The 14,106-nt window shown below is 37.8% G+C and overlaps 1 long non-coding RNA gene across 9 annotated transcripts in view; it reads left to right on the top strand.

Annotated features, from left to right (window-relative positions):
- The first annotated feature begins 1,906 nt into the window (after nt 1-1,906).
- LOC129416802 (uncharacterized) overlaps nt 1,907-14,106 on the top strand; it is a 342,254-nt gene continuing 330,054 nt past the window's right edge. For 3 of the 9 annotated variants that reach the window (XR_008635551.2, XR_008635552.2, XR_008635549.2), the window contains exons 1-2: nt 1,917-2,197; nt 9,176-9,322. This is a non-coding gene — a long non-coding RNA (uncharacterized lncRNA). Of the gene's footprint in view, nt 2,198-9,175; nt 9,323-14,106 lie in introns of all 9 variants that reach the window. The other 6 variants (XR_008635548.2, XR_012372153.1, XR_008635550.2 and 3 more) reach the window with 6 other exon arrangements.

Here is a 14,106-nt window from a genome sequence, read left to right as displayed (position 1 = left end):
AGTTTGAATGGCCAAACTTTATTTGAACACACCAGCTACAGCATATCAAAATAATGTCTGTAATTAAAGAAAAATGCACTGCATAAATTGTTTGAAATACAGGAAAACGCCGTTTTATCGCCGTTAAGATTATTTAAAAAAAGATCGTTTATTTATTTTATTGTTTTTAATTCGTCGATAAAAGTCTGTTTGCATGGTGAATGAAAACACATAAAAAGAAAGGAATTTCTTTTGGGTTCAAATCCAAGGTAATACGGCAAATACATGATCTCAGACTTATTTTAAAAAATAAAGCACGCACGCGCTGCCCAGGATCACGTGATCAAAATGACTCCTTTGAGGTGGCTGGATTCAGTGGCAGATAGTCATACCGATTGGGGAGATTTTTCAAGCATGTGGGGTGCACAACTGCGTAATTCGCAATTACCTTAATTTAGAAAGGTCAACAAACCAACTCAACAAAACGCGTAGCTCTGTAACAGGTAGGTAGGCGGGCTGACCAGCATATTTATTTGCCCGATTCATTGTATTGTGATACAGAAAGAGAAACTCTTAAAGAGGACCTTTCACAAATACTTTTTTAAGATGTCAAATAAATCTTTGGGGTCCCCAGAGTACGTATGTGAAGTTTTACCTCATAATACCATATAGATAATTTATTATAACTTGTTAAAATTGCCACTTTGTAGGTGTGAGCAAAAATTAGCGAATTTGGGGTGTGTCCTTTTAAATGCAAATGAGCTGATCGCTGCAGTAAATGTCAGTGCCGCGATTGGCTAGTGCAGATTAAGGGGCGGTATTATCCCCTTTTGACATCACAAGGGGAGCTAAATTTCAATGACCTATTTTTTCACCTATTCACATTTTCTATGTTGATAGAAGCACTGGGGACCCAATTATAGCACTTAAACATGGAAAAAAGGTCAGATTTTCATGATATGTCTTCTTTAAATAATCACAAATATTTTCCCTAATATACAATGGTTGTAACCATAGGTTGCAGTGATGCGCAGGTTGATCCGAAATGAGCCGGTGCCTGTGGTTACCCATGGTTATGAGTCCAAAGATTTTTTTAATGATATTCGGGTCGTGGTCCGTCGGGTCGTTTGAAATAAAGATGCCAATTAACTATTTTAAACAATTACTACTTTTAAAAAATGCGTGCCAGGGCGGGTCCAGTACAGTATTTATTTTTATTTTTTTGCGGCCCAAGTTGCGGGCGGGTTATTTGAAAACGTTGGTCGGGTGTACGTTGTTTATACATTGACCCCCGCATTACTGATTTCCCTGAATATAAAAATACAATATATATCCCATATAACTTACATTTTATATATATTTTCTATTATACTGTATATATATATATATATATTTCTTTGCTACACATCATTTAGAAGTCTACAACTTAAACTTTGTAAAGTAAAACAAAAAGTAATGTTTTTTTCAATCTACCCTAGAGTGCTAGTGAATATTAATCTATACCAGTATCCACCACCCATTTTTATCCCCAGTTATCAACTATTTATATATCAAATTAAACATCATGACATGATTTTTTTCTTTTGTATTAACTACAACTTAAACTATCACTACAGGTGGGTCTTGGTCATGTAGTAATTTCACTATTGTTAATTTGTAGATAGTTAAACAAGTATTTCAGTTCAGCTGTAACTGCCCAGCCTCAGCAATTTTATATCACATATAATAGCAGCTGTTAAGTTCCCTGACATGTTTCTCCTGGCAACACCAAAGCTTGCTAACCCATTTCATTTTCTTCCATGCACTGCTGTGGATGCAGATGCATTTGTATTGTTTTTACAATTTCACTTTCAATAAGCATGCTGTAATATGCACATATTTTCCCCCCCAAAAAAACAAAATATGCAGGTTTTCACTAAAGCTGCCTTTAAGCAAATACACACCATTAAAGCTGAGAGCACTGTGTTGGAGTCTGTGATTGTATATTGCTTGTGTAGTGTGTCAAGCGTGTGCGTGCTACACATTGTGCCTGGAGAGATTGATGTTTTGTCATCCACCTGCTTCTAAGCTGTAAAAGCAAGCGCAGCAAAGGCAAACCTACCCAGCTTCAAAATCCAAACAAAGAAATCTTAGTGGGCTGTTTACATATCTGTGGAAGGAATATCTGGCTTGTGTTGACGGGGTGCTAGTGGTTGAGAGATCAGTCTCCGCTCAATGGGTGAGTGTTAAATGCTTTTATTGTTTGCGACAGTGAGGAACAATTTAAAGCGAAAATGGTTGTGACTGTGGTTTGGAGAGGGTGAGGCTGGCAACTCCGCACAAGGAGAGAGAGACTCTTCATTTTCCTTCACATGCAGATTGTTAAAGACGTGCACTGCACAGGGTTAATGTCAGTCCAGAATAAAGGATTTTAACAATGATGCTTTCTGGATTTCGGGAGGTACGCAGATCATTTCGTTGCTCCCTGCTAATGCCTTATTCCTCCAGCATCTGCCTTCTCTTTATACCATTTGAGGGGAGTGATCTATTGTGCATTGTTTATCTCCAGCTATGGTCACTTCTCTGGAATGCAATTGGCTGGAACTACATCGTGTGGGTCTTGCTCCCTGCTTTTTCACCCTCTCTCTCTCTCTCTCTCTCTCTCACACACACACACTTTCTCTCTTACAGATCCTTTTGAAGCAAGACAAGAGCAGGGGTGGCCGATTTATCGCGCCTCTCTCTTGCCGTGCATTCATCTGAATGAGAATAAGGAGCTATTGTTCTGTTCCGGTCCTGGTTGACAAGCTTTAATGTCAGTTTGCGATTATAAAAAAAATATTGCTATTGCTAATGTAGATCGATGGTTCATTATAAAATTCCATTCAATTGCTTATGTGTTTTAAAACAACATCATGCAAGAGCAAATTGATGTTTACATGTAATACTTTTATCAGATTTGTAAGAATAAAAAAGCCATATTCTATTCTATTCTATTCTATTCTATTCTATTCTATTCTATTCTATTCTATTCTATTCTAGTAAATTAAGGAAAGAATAATATTTATATGTTTATTATTTTTTCTCAGCACTGAACACCTGTGCTTTGTACTGGAGCGAGAGACAGAGGGAAAGGGAGGGAGGGAGAGAGAGAGAGAGTTAACCACTGTGATGTAGACTTTGGCATGTGTATTAGTTTCAGCTTTACCAGAGCTCCCATAGCTGCCCATTATTTGAATGACTGGTGTAATGAGACGGATCAAACCTGGTGCTGAGCTGACCAGGGAAGCAGTGCATGTCAACTATTTGGCCAGAGTCCTGGACCATCATTACGCTTTCTTTATGGAGCCATTCAGAATGTACATGAGGCACAATATGTCAGTGGAAATTAAAGTGTCCCAGCACTCTTCCTGCTCGTTCCTGCTCATTTACCGTGCGCACTGGCCGTTAGCCTTTGCATGTCCGTAATGGGAATCCGTCCCACGTCTCACCGCTGGCCAAATACTTCAAAGTTATATACTGCTTAAATAAAGTTCACCAGTGGCTAAAAGTCAAACCAGGATTTTAAAAAATAATAGCGTGATACTTTACAGTGCAACCTGGGGGTTCCTAACTTGCAGGTTTCATGAGGATTTTGGAAAGATTTGATTTTTCTTTGGTAAAGTTATACAACAGGGAAAAAGATGAAAGAAAATAATAGTGTATAAGTTCATTCTTTTCCATACAGTCTAGTAAATAATTCTCAGGCCACTGTATTTTGGGATTTTAATTTTGTGTGTAACTGTCATTCTAGTAAGGAAAACACACATAAAAATAGAAATGTGTGTGATTTTTCCACCCACTGATTTTTTTTACTAATATACTGTAATATTAGTGACCGCATAAGCATGCTAAGTGATTTCCAGTATCACTCTTAAAAATAAAGGTGCTATATGATGCCATAGAAGAACCATTTTTGGCTAAAGGGTTCCATTAAAAACTTTTAACATATGAAGAACCTTTTTGTTGTACAAAAGGTTTTTAAAAGATAGTTCACCCAAAAATGAAAATAATGTCATTAATGACTCACCCTCATGTAACCGTTCATCTTCGGAACACAGTTTAAGAAGATGTTTTATATTTAGTCCGAGAGCTTTCTGACCCTTCATTGAAAATCTATGTACGGTATACTGTCCATGTCTAGAACGGTAATAAAAACCTCATCAAAGTAGTCCATGTGACATCAGTGGGTCAGTTAGAATGTGTTGAAGCATTGAAAATACATTTTGGTCCAAAAATAACAAAAATATCGACTTTATTCAGCATTGTCTTCTCTTCCGGTTCTGTTGTGAACCACATGCACGAGACGGACGATTTATCCTCAGATGTGTTTGCTTTTTTTTTCAAACTTACAACGTGCGTCTCCCTCAGACTGTAAACGAAGCTCGGGCGCACAAAAACAGCTGGGGCGCACCAGATAACACGTCAGCCACGTCACTGCAGTCACGTGACTTCAGTCTCGTGCACGCGGTTCACAACAGAACCGGAAGAGAAGATGCTGAATAAAGTTGTAATTTTTGTTAATTTCAGACTAAATCTAAAACATCTTAAACTGTGTTGCGAATCTCTTTAAGATTGTAAAAAATAAGAAAGAAATGATTCTTTGAGGAACCAAACACGGTTCTTCTATGGCATCGCTGAATACCCTTTAGGCAGCTTTATTTAAGAGTGCAAGTTAATAGCAACACATTTTTGCTAAATGATTTACTGATAGGCCTTGAGGGGTACATAACTGTACGACAACAAAGGTTGGCAAACGCTACACAGTAGCATTGATTATACGAGGAACTTGTAGTAGGAATTAACCGAATGCACCTTATCCAATTATGCTTAGTTGTTAGCACGCTGGCACCCATCCACTGCAGCGTGTCTGAATGTACACTACGACTAATTTGCTGTATCACGCTTTGGACCAAACCCTTTTCTTGTGGAGGTGAGGCAGGCAGTGTGAAGACTTAGCCAGGATTACAGGACTTCAGAGATAGCGCTGAATCCAGCCCCCTGTCTGACATGAATTGATCGGATTAGAAAGGGTGGATTCCATCCTTGAGGGGAAACCAAGCACGTTGTGTATAATTGACTTTTTTCCCCCTCCATGTCTTGTGGGTTGGCAGCGCTAGCAAAAGGGAATACTTTGGTGGGTAAATATCAGAAAGGACTCGGGTTTGACCAGGTTGGTGGAGGCTTAGCAAGCCGATCGATATCGCTGGTGTTGAGTTGCAGCGGCAGCCCAGGGACACGGTGAGGAGGAAATGTCTCTGCGCTGTGATGCTCGACCTACACATCCACAGAGGTCCAAACGATTCCGCTGCGGGTCTTGTTTCAGAGGGTTTCGGTTGTTTACCTCCTTTGTGCTCCTTTTCATCCGCCACCCCCACCCCTTTAACTCTTAAACCTGTCTGTTTGCTGCTACACAGCGGAATAGACACAAATGCTCCTGCTCATCAGAGTGGTGTGGGTAAGGTTTCATCTCTTTGGTAAATCCTTGTGTCAAAAGTGAGACTCTCACTTACAGCCTTGAATCGTGCACATCCGGTAACCTTTGAAGTGTGTGTGGAGAGCGCTCATAGTCATCTGAGAAGGGCTCAGTAAATGTTAGGTCACTTCAGGGAAGAAAGATAGAATAGAGGAATAAGGTTTTTAAGACTTCTTTTTGCTCTAACATCACTTTCTTCGCTTTATATGAAGGATGACTCTCAGTAATAGCAGTAGACCCGATATAACTACTTTTTGGGGGTCATTAGATAAATTTCAATTACATTTTCTAGCAGATGTTTTTGGGAGTATGTGTCCGCTGAAAACACAGATGAGTTATGTTCTGTTTTAATGATCTTTATTGGGTATCTATTTTAATTAGCAGATAAATGTGGGAGGGGTGAGAATTGCCCATGAGAGCCTGTGTATGTACTTTATAGTCTTTCTTTCTAAAAAAAAATAGTCAAAAAATGGTCCCTAGTTATCACGGGGGTGGTGGTACCCTTTTTAAAAAATAAATTTTTGCACAAAGTTCATATTAGTAACTCAGAGGTACATACTGGTATCAAAAGTATTATTCGGATGGGTTAGTTTTACATAAGGATGTGGGGTAAAGCAATTTTTATCAGAGCTTCTCAGTGATTTTAGTCCTGTCCGAATGCTCCATGTCAGTAATCATTACGGAAAATGTCAGTAAAGATTACGGCGACTTTCACCTTCTGTAAAATGGTCTGGCAAAATTACCTCAGGTAATACTAATCCAGTACGAATAGACCAGCTGTAAATCAGTGGCGACTGGTGACTTTTTTGAAGCGCACGATGCGAAGTTCGTCACAACATGTATGTAGCTCGTCATATGTGTGGTTCGTCATTTCAAAATATGTGTTCTGCGCTTTGAGAGATTGTGTGTGCATCACGTGTCATGCCAAAATAAGTGCCTGCTGCCTTGAACTTGAAAAGAGACGCTCGCGTTTGCCAGATACTCGCAAAATCTCATGCGTTATCAGTTTACTGTTAAGAGAGTCTCTTGCGTGTATTTAGGGAACGTGAGCGTCTCTTTTATCATAAACGGTTTTGACGCGTCTGCAGCAGGCACTTATTTTGACAAAACACATGATGCACACAGGAACTCTTCACACGCAGGACACATATTTTGGAAACGGGAACCACACACGTGACAATCTGAACACTTATTTTGAATTAGCGCATCCTCGGAAGAGCTGTCACAAGCGCCACTGCTGTTAATATACACGTACATTTTGTCATTTCCTGTTATTTTGCGGGTTTTTTCAAATATAAAAGCACTTAAAGAAGGATTTACTTGCGTTCTAGGCGAAAAAAAAAAACAAGTCAGTGGCAAAGTTAGTTCCTGAATACCACGACACAAAAAAGTCAAGTTCACTTCTCAGAGGCACAGAACTGTTTCTGAAACTGACGTTCTCCCCAAACTAAAATTAAACGCAGTGTTTTAAGGTTTTTCTCATCTGTGTCATTGTGTTTGCACATGCGATAAAGCAAGGTAATGTGCACGTGACGACTAGAAAGGTGACGCTCTGTGTAATCGAGTTACCCCTTCCACTTCTGAAAGTTTTACTGAGATTTCGAATCCTGTGCGAATTGATCATCATTATTACAGACACCCTGTGGTAAAATTACATTACGCCATCTACCCCTGTAAAACTAATCCCATCCGAAAAAAGAGGCTAAAGAGGGCATAGTACCTCAAATTGTTACTAAATGGATGAATATGAGGGCCTCTTTAAAGGGCACTGCCCCAGTGACAGCTTGGGAGAATTTTTTGACATTGTAGCATTTTAAAAAGTGTTTACTCTTGCATTTGGTTACTCTAAGGTTTTGCATGGCCATGAACCTGGATATTTACATTATGCTAAACAAAAACATTAAATACAAGAACCAACTGGTCACAGGTTCTCTTTAGGTTCTTTAGTGGCCCAGCAGAAGCATATATATGTGTGTATATATGTGTGTGTGTGTGTGTGTGTGTGTGTGTGCGTGTGTGTGTGTGTGTGTGTGTGTGTGTGTGTGTGTGTGTGTGTGTGTGTGTGTGTGTATTTTTTAATGAGCCCATTTCATCTTCGATATTGTGTCATTAGACCAGAGTCTCTGTAAAAAATTGCAATTTTCCACATAACCATGTGTAGAAAACAAAGCACCTCTACCGTTTTGGCAAAGAATTAGGTTGAGCTTAATGGATCAATTTTTTGATTATTAAAGCCAAGTCTCTGTGCTAAGGCGTAATGCGTTCAGCATTGATCTCTCCCCAATCTTTTATTGCCGTTTCTCCAGTGGCTCTCACATTTAAAAGATATGTTCACACGAATAAAGATTTTACGAAGAGACACAGGGGTAAATAAGATCTTAAAGTGCAGAGATCACATTTTTAGAGTAAGGTACAGTATAGAACGATACAAAAAACTAGAACATAAAAGTGTTTCTTGGATTACTTAACAAACTAGAATCAAGCCAAATCCTAAATTAGTTTTACTTATGTACTACTAAAGTTTCATCGATGATGGAAGTCATAGTATGTAGCCAACATATAATAGCTTTTTTGTTCTTAGTTTAGATTAAATCAATGTAAAGCACCTCATCCTTATGACATTTGAAGAACAGATCAGCTTCACAAAACGTGTTAGGTTTTATTATATTTTGCTTCACGGTCAGTCAGATGTTGGACGAATGTTGATCCGATGTCGTTTCTTTGGCTTGTCTTGGCAGTTGATTTAGAGGACAGTGTTGAAAAAAGTGCCCTCCTGTGTTTAAAGGGCCAAGAGCATATGGAGTCTATTGACCATATGAGTAGAAATGAGTGCAAAAGCTTAGCGTGTAATGATTGTTGCACACTGGGCCCGTGAGCTGTGTGCTAAACAATCAATATCCCATCAATAGCTTTTTATTAAAATTGTTCGCAAGCAAATCAAAATCCATATTGTTTTCACTGAAGAAAAGAGTGTGAAAATCCCATTTATATGTTAGTCAGATGAACAGAGAGAAATATTGGTTTCTATGCATGATAGAATTAGGACTCGTTGCCTATACGTATTGTTATTAGAATATCTCGCCGAAATTGATTTTCCTAAGCGATGCGTTTGTGATTAACTTATTTTCATTCATTTCAACTGAGCTGAATTAACTATCATATTACCCCTGTATAAAGATGAGATTAATAACACAAGTACTCATTATACTTATGAGATGAATGATATGCCGCGCGGGCCGTATTGATTTGGCTGAGGGGAGAGAGAGCGCGCGCGGTAGAGTTGCTTATCACTGCGCTCTTATCGTTTATTTACTGCTGTATATTGGCCAGTACGGGCCTTTTAAAAGAGTTCATTTTAACAGCTTGAAGTATGAGGCACAGAAACTCTCGATTGTGTGCATCCGTCACCACAAAAGTCGTTTTTCCACTCCTCCTTTCCACTCGGCATTGTTTTGAATTTAAATCAGATCAGTAATCCTCCCTCTGTGATAGACCATTAGACATACAATGGAATTTGAAGAGCATCTTTATTTAGATCAACCATTCTGGAGATTACTGAATAAACTACCCACCTCTTCACTTCCTCAAGCTCACAGATGAACGAGGGAGGAAAAAAGAGAAAGCAAAACAGATAGTTGTGGAGGCTGAAAAGGATATTCACTGAAAGTTCCCTTTGCTGGGGTTTGTTTCCTATCTTTGCAGAGGAGTGGGAAATCAAAACCTGGAATGCTGGGAGAACTCCGTGGAAACTGATTGAGGGGTGAAGTATAAATTGGAGGACGTATACTTCCTGTTCCTGCTGAAGTGACCCGCTGGTCTGAGGTGGAGAGAAAGGGGCAAAAAAAGAAGGTGGGTATGAAATGAGCCAATAATAATTTGTGTTAAGGATTAAATGTGTATAAGCTTTACATAAATTTGGCCTAGTTAATAGATCAGGGCTTTGGTCATATAGTATTTTAAGTGTTTTGGTGGTGTTTCTTGACTCCTTAGTCTTTCACTAGTGTAGCTGCTTTGATTTTTCCAAATCCCATGGACAGTAAACGTCATTTATTACTCAAAAGCACTTATGTGTTATTTGTAGGGCAACCACAAGGCCAAAATATAAGTGTAACATAGTCATATCTGAGTGAATACTTCACACCTATTGGAATTGTATTTCGATATTATTGTGATATACTTTTATCCGTCTTGAAATATCTGCCTGTGTTTATCCATGAGGAATTGTAATTTTCTGAAAAGAGACTGCAGTGGCACATGCCAGCCAAAAGAGGGCAACATGATTTCAGAATTCCTCTATTTAATAGGACAGTATAGTGGCTAGAGGGTTAAATGTGTATGTAACAATAATTTACATTTGCATTCGGAATGGCTCCTCCACTTTGTCAGTTCAAAGCAGTTCAACACTTTTGGCAACAAAGGAGGGTGTTGTCACGTCTGTGAGATGTTCCAGCTGAAATGAAGTTTCCTACCCATCAGCGTGTCATCATGAAAGGACCTCACAGTCGTGATGTCTGAATGAAAACAAAAGAGAAATTACATTTAACCTATCATTGCTGAAACAACCTGCTGTCAGGAGATAGCCAGAGATCATAAGCTTCATTATATTTAGCCTATTCCACTGTTTTAGAGTGATGGGATGGGATTTTTTCAGCTAAACAAAAATGTAGATTTAGTACTTCTCAGAAACACTGGCGAGATTACATTTCTTATTCCACATTATCACTCATGAGCTTTTCAATATTACGGCACATGTGCTCTGCATCAATCAAATGAGAATATGCAAAAGCAGAATTATGGTTCGTTCAAAAATGGCTTTATTTGGATACAATTTAAGGTATCTGCAGATTGTTAAATCTGAATGTGTGAGTTATGTTTTAGGTTTTTTGTATATATTTCTGCATATGAATTTATACAAATATACATATGCATGTAAGTGCATACTTGAGTGTGTTTTAAATGTATCTAGGGTGCTGAATGTGTGCATGTATACACATTTAGTTTTTATATGTCTTTTCATAGCAACATACATTTCACACAAAAACACAAATTTTATTGATAAAACTGCTTTGTCACAGGCTGCTTTCATTGTTAGATGTCATAGGCCACAGTAGGCAACTACTGTATATAAGGGTCAGTTGCACTTCATTCTCTGGCCAGCAGAGGGAGGCCCTTCCAGTTTGGGCTGCCAAGAGTGAGTTTTTTGGGTACATGAAGCTGTGATTCAGTTCGGCACACAAGTACATATTTAGGGATTTCTTTATTTCATTTACTTAAAACATAGTCTCTAAGTATAAAGTATAAATAAGTATACTTGTGGGTATAAATGTTACTCAAACATAATGTTCATATACAATATTCACAAGTAATAGTGTGGCTAATTATGTCTTTATTTTAAGTTTTTTTTTAATTTTTATTTATAGTATATATCACATTAAATGTTTGTATTTATTTATGAATATTTATTAATTTTACAATTTTGTTACTGCTACATTTTACTGAATAGCTTTTCAGATGTGTGTGTATGCAAGGTTTTATTTTAATTTTTTTTTAACCTGTTAAGTGTAATAATAGTTTTGAACTCCGTTTAGTATCTCTGCTTACATCTCTTATCACTCCTGTCAGTGTTATTTCCATAACAGTAATGCACTTGTAGAACAATTCAATTAGGCTGGACATGCTGTACAATTAGGTTTTCCTGTTATGGAATTTAACGGTAAATTACTTGCATATTTCCCAGTCATTTGCAAGTATGCAGGGCCCATTTCATCCGTCTGAACTGGAGAGAAATCATAGCTATTCATTTTTTTCCTCTTGCTTTTTCACTGATATCAGTGGCTTGACTCTAAGAAAATAAAGGTCAAAATAAAATCTTAAAGATGAATGTAATTTAAGCTTTATGTAAACTTTAGAATGCTGATTATTCTGGTTATAAATTTTTTTCAGTACCATCGCCATCCTTTGCATTTGTGCAGTCGTGCTTGCGAGATGCTGATCTCCTGCTGAATGTCACATTAGACAGGTGTGTACAAACACACTGTCTGCTAGTAAAGTGAAGCAAACACTTATTCGTTTGTGCATTCTTGCAATATCTAATTATAAACTTCTGTTTCCTCTTTCCCTGTAACTGGGTTAAAGAGATTTGCTGATGTCTGCATTTTGTACTTTAAAAGCAACAACAAAGAGATGCTTGTTTGTTTTCTTTGCATTAAGATAATTGATGCATGCTTTTGACTAATATGATAACCGTTGTTTTGTCGCAAAAAAAATCCGGAATATTCATATGTCTGTAAACACTTGTATATTTTTTATTATGCATAATTGTGTTTACTTGAAAGTAGATTATTTATTTTTATTTATAGTAGGCTATACTCAGAAAAGGCTATATGCATCTATTAGCACATTTAATATGAAACAATAAGCTTTGTTTTGTAAATATAGTCGTCCTCGTTCCTAATTGCCGGTTGATATTTTAGTCTTCGGTGCCAAATTGATCCATTTCTCGGCACAAGCCTTTTTTGCTGTGGCACAGATGTGCGTCATCTTCTCAGTCTGCCCGCGTGGACCGAGCGCGTCTTTACTCAGAGCCGTAACTGACATGACACCTTCTTCTCAGTGCAGATCCAGGGATGTGTCTAATCGGCGCTGGCAGAACACTCTCTGCTTAATTTTAGCCATAATGGCTGTGAGGGGTGAAATGATACTTTTAAGAGGATAGAGAGAGAGAAAAGAAGTGAGAAGGAGAGAGAGCCAGTGAGAAAAAAGCGAGAGAACTCGAAGGTGATTAGTTGTTCTGGAGAATCTTGGCTGTGGAGGCAGGAACACTAATCCTTGCTTTGGTTGGAGCCATTTTGCGCAATAGGTCCCCGATTCCACCCCCTCTCAATTTTAAGACCCGTGTCAAGCTCAAGCTCCTCTCCTGCGCCTCACTGCTCTCATTTCCTATGCCTTCTGGCGAAGCCTGCTATTTATAAGAAATCATTTTTCTTCTTGCTTTTATTTAATTCTTTCCTACTTGTTTGATTTTCTGCCCTGCTTAGGAAGGTGGCCAGATCCAGAGGGTTCCACTGCTCGCATTCTTGCACCCAGAATCCTTTGCTCTGTTGTGCTCCATGTGCCTCTCTGGCTACCTGAGCTCAAATAACACATCCACAAACACGTACACATGCATATGCTCTTTGCGAATAGGAATCTATATATCTTACTGCCTACATTGCCTTTGTTGATGTTGATGTAACCAGCACACTGTTTGTTTGAAAGCATGCTAACAAGCTTTCTGATCAGATAATATTGAGTTTTATTGATAGTTATATCCTCATCAAAGCTAAGCTTTAGGCTGTGTTGTGTGGTCTGTATTTGTATTGAATGCCCACCTATTTTAAGTCTGAAAATCTTTTTTATAGAATACAAATATTCTGTATTGTCGGATTGAAGGATGATTTTACATAAATATTCAGTATTTAAAAGTGATTTTATTTATTTTTTTGTTCCAAACATGCATAATATTTTTCATAAACTTTTGTGCTGCCTTTATGTTTATGTCTTTTTTAAACTTAAAGGATTAGTCAATTTCCTAAAAAAAATCCAGATAATTTACTCACCACCATGTCATCCAAACTGTTGATGTCTTTCTTTGTTCAGTCGAGAAGAAATAATGTTTTTTGAGGAAAACATTCCAGGATTTTCTAATTTTAATGGACTTTAATGGACCCCAACACTTAACAGTTTTAATGCAGTTTAAAATTGCCGTTTTAACGCAGCTTCAAAGGACTCTAAACAATCCCAAACGAGGCATAAGGGTCTTATGTAGTGAAACGACATAAAAAAAATAAAAAATGCACTTTTAAACCACAACTTCTCTTCTTCCTCCAGCTGTGTGATGAGCCAGCGCGACCTCACGTAATTGCGTTATGACTTCGAAAGGTCACGTGTTACATATATGAAACGCACATTTGCGGACCATTTTAAACAATAAACTGACACAAATACATTAATTAGTATCATTCCACATACAACAACGTCGGAATGGTCCTAGTTCTCCACACTTGTAAACACTGGGGTGTAGTTTCGATACGTCATCCGTGACCTCTTGACGTGATGACGTATTACGTGAGGTTGCACTGGCGTGTCACATGACCGGAGGAAGACGAGAAATTGTGGTTTAAAAGTGCATATATATATTATATATATATATATATATATATATTTTTTTTTTTGTTGTTGCCAAAAATGACAATTGTTTCGCTAGATAAGACCCTTATGCCGTGTTTGAGATTGTTTAGAGTCCTTTGAAACTGCAATTTTAAACTGCATTAAAACGGTTAAGTATCGGGGTCCATTAAAGTCCATTAAAATGAGAAAAATCCTGGAATGTTTTCCTCAAAAAACATAATTTCTTCTTGACTGAACAAAGAAAGACATCAACATTTTGGATGACATGGTGGTGAGTAAATTATCTCGATTTTTTTTAAAGAAAATTAAATAATCCCTTAGCAACTGTCAGTGTATGGAAAAACATTTCACATTTTTATTTTATTGAAAAAAATAACAGCCTGTCCGAACACATGTGAGGCTGAGCAAATAATGACATTTTAATTTTGGGGGAACTTTTTTTTGATTTCCCCCTAAATCATTTG

The sequence above is a fragment of the Misgurnus anguillicaudatus genome, chromosome 11 (assembly GCF_027580225.2).
Source record: "Misgurnus anguillicaudatus chromosome 11, ASM2758022v2, whole genome shotgun sequence".
In the NCBI taxonomy this organism is placed as follows: domain Eukaryota; kingdom Metazoa; phylum Chordata; class Actinopteri; order Cypriniformes; family Cobitidae; genus Misgurnus; species Misgurnus anguillicaudatus.
Note: the sequence above shows the minus strand (reverse complement) of the source record. Positions and strands in the feature narration are given on the sequence as shown.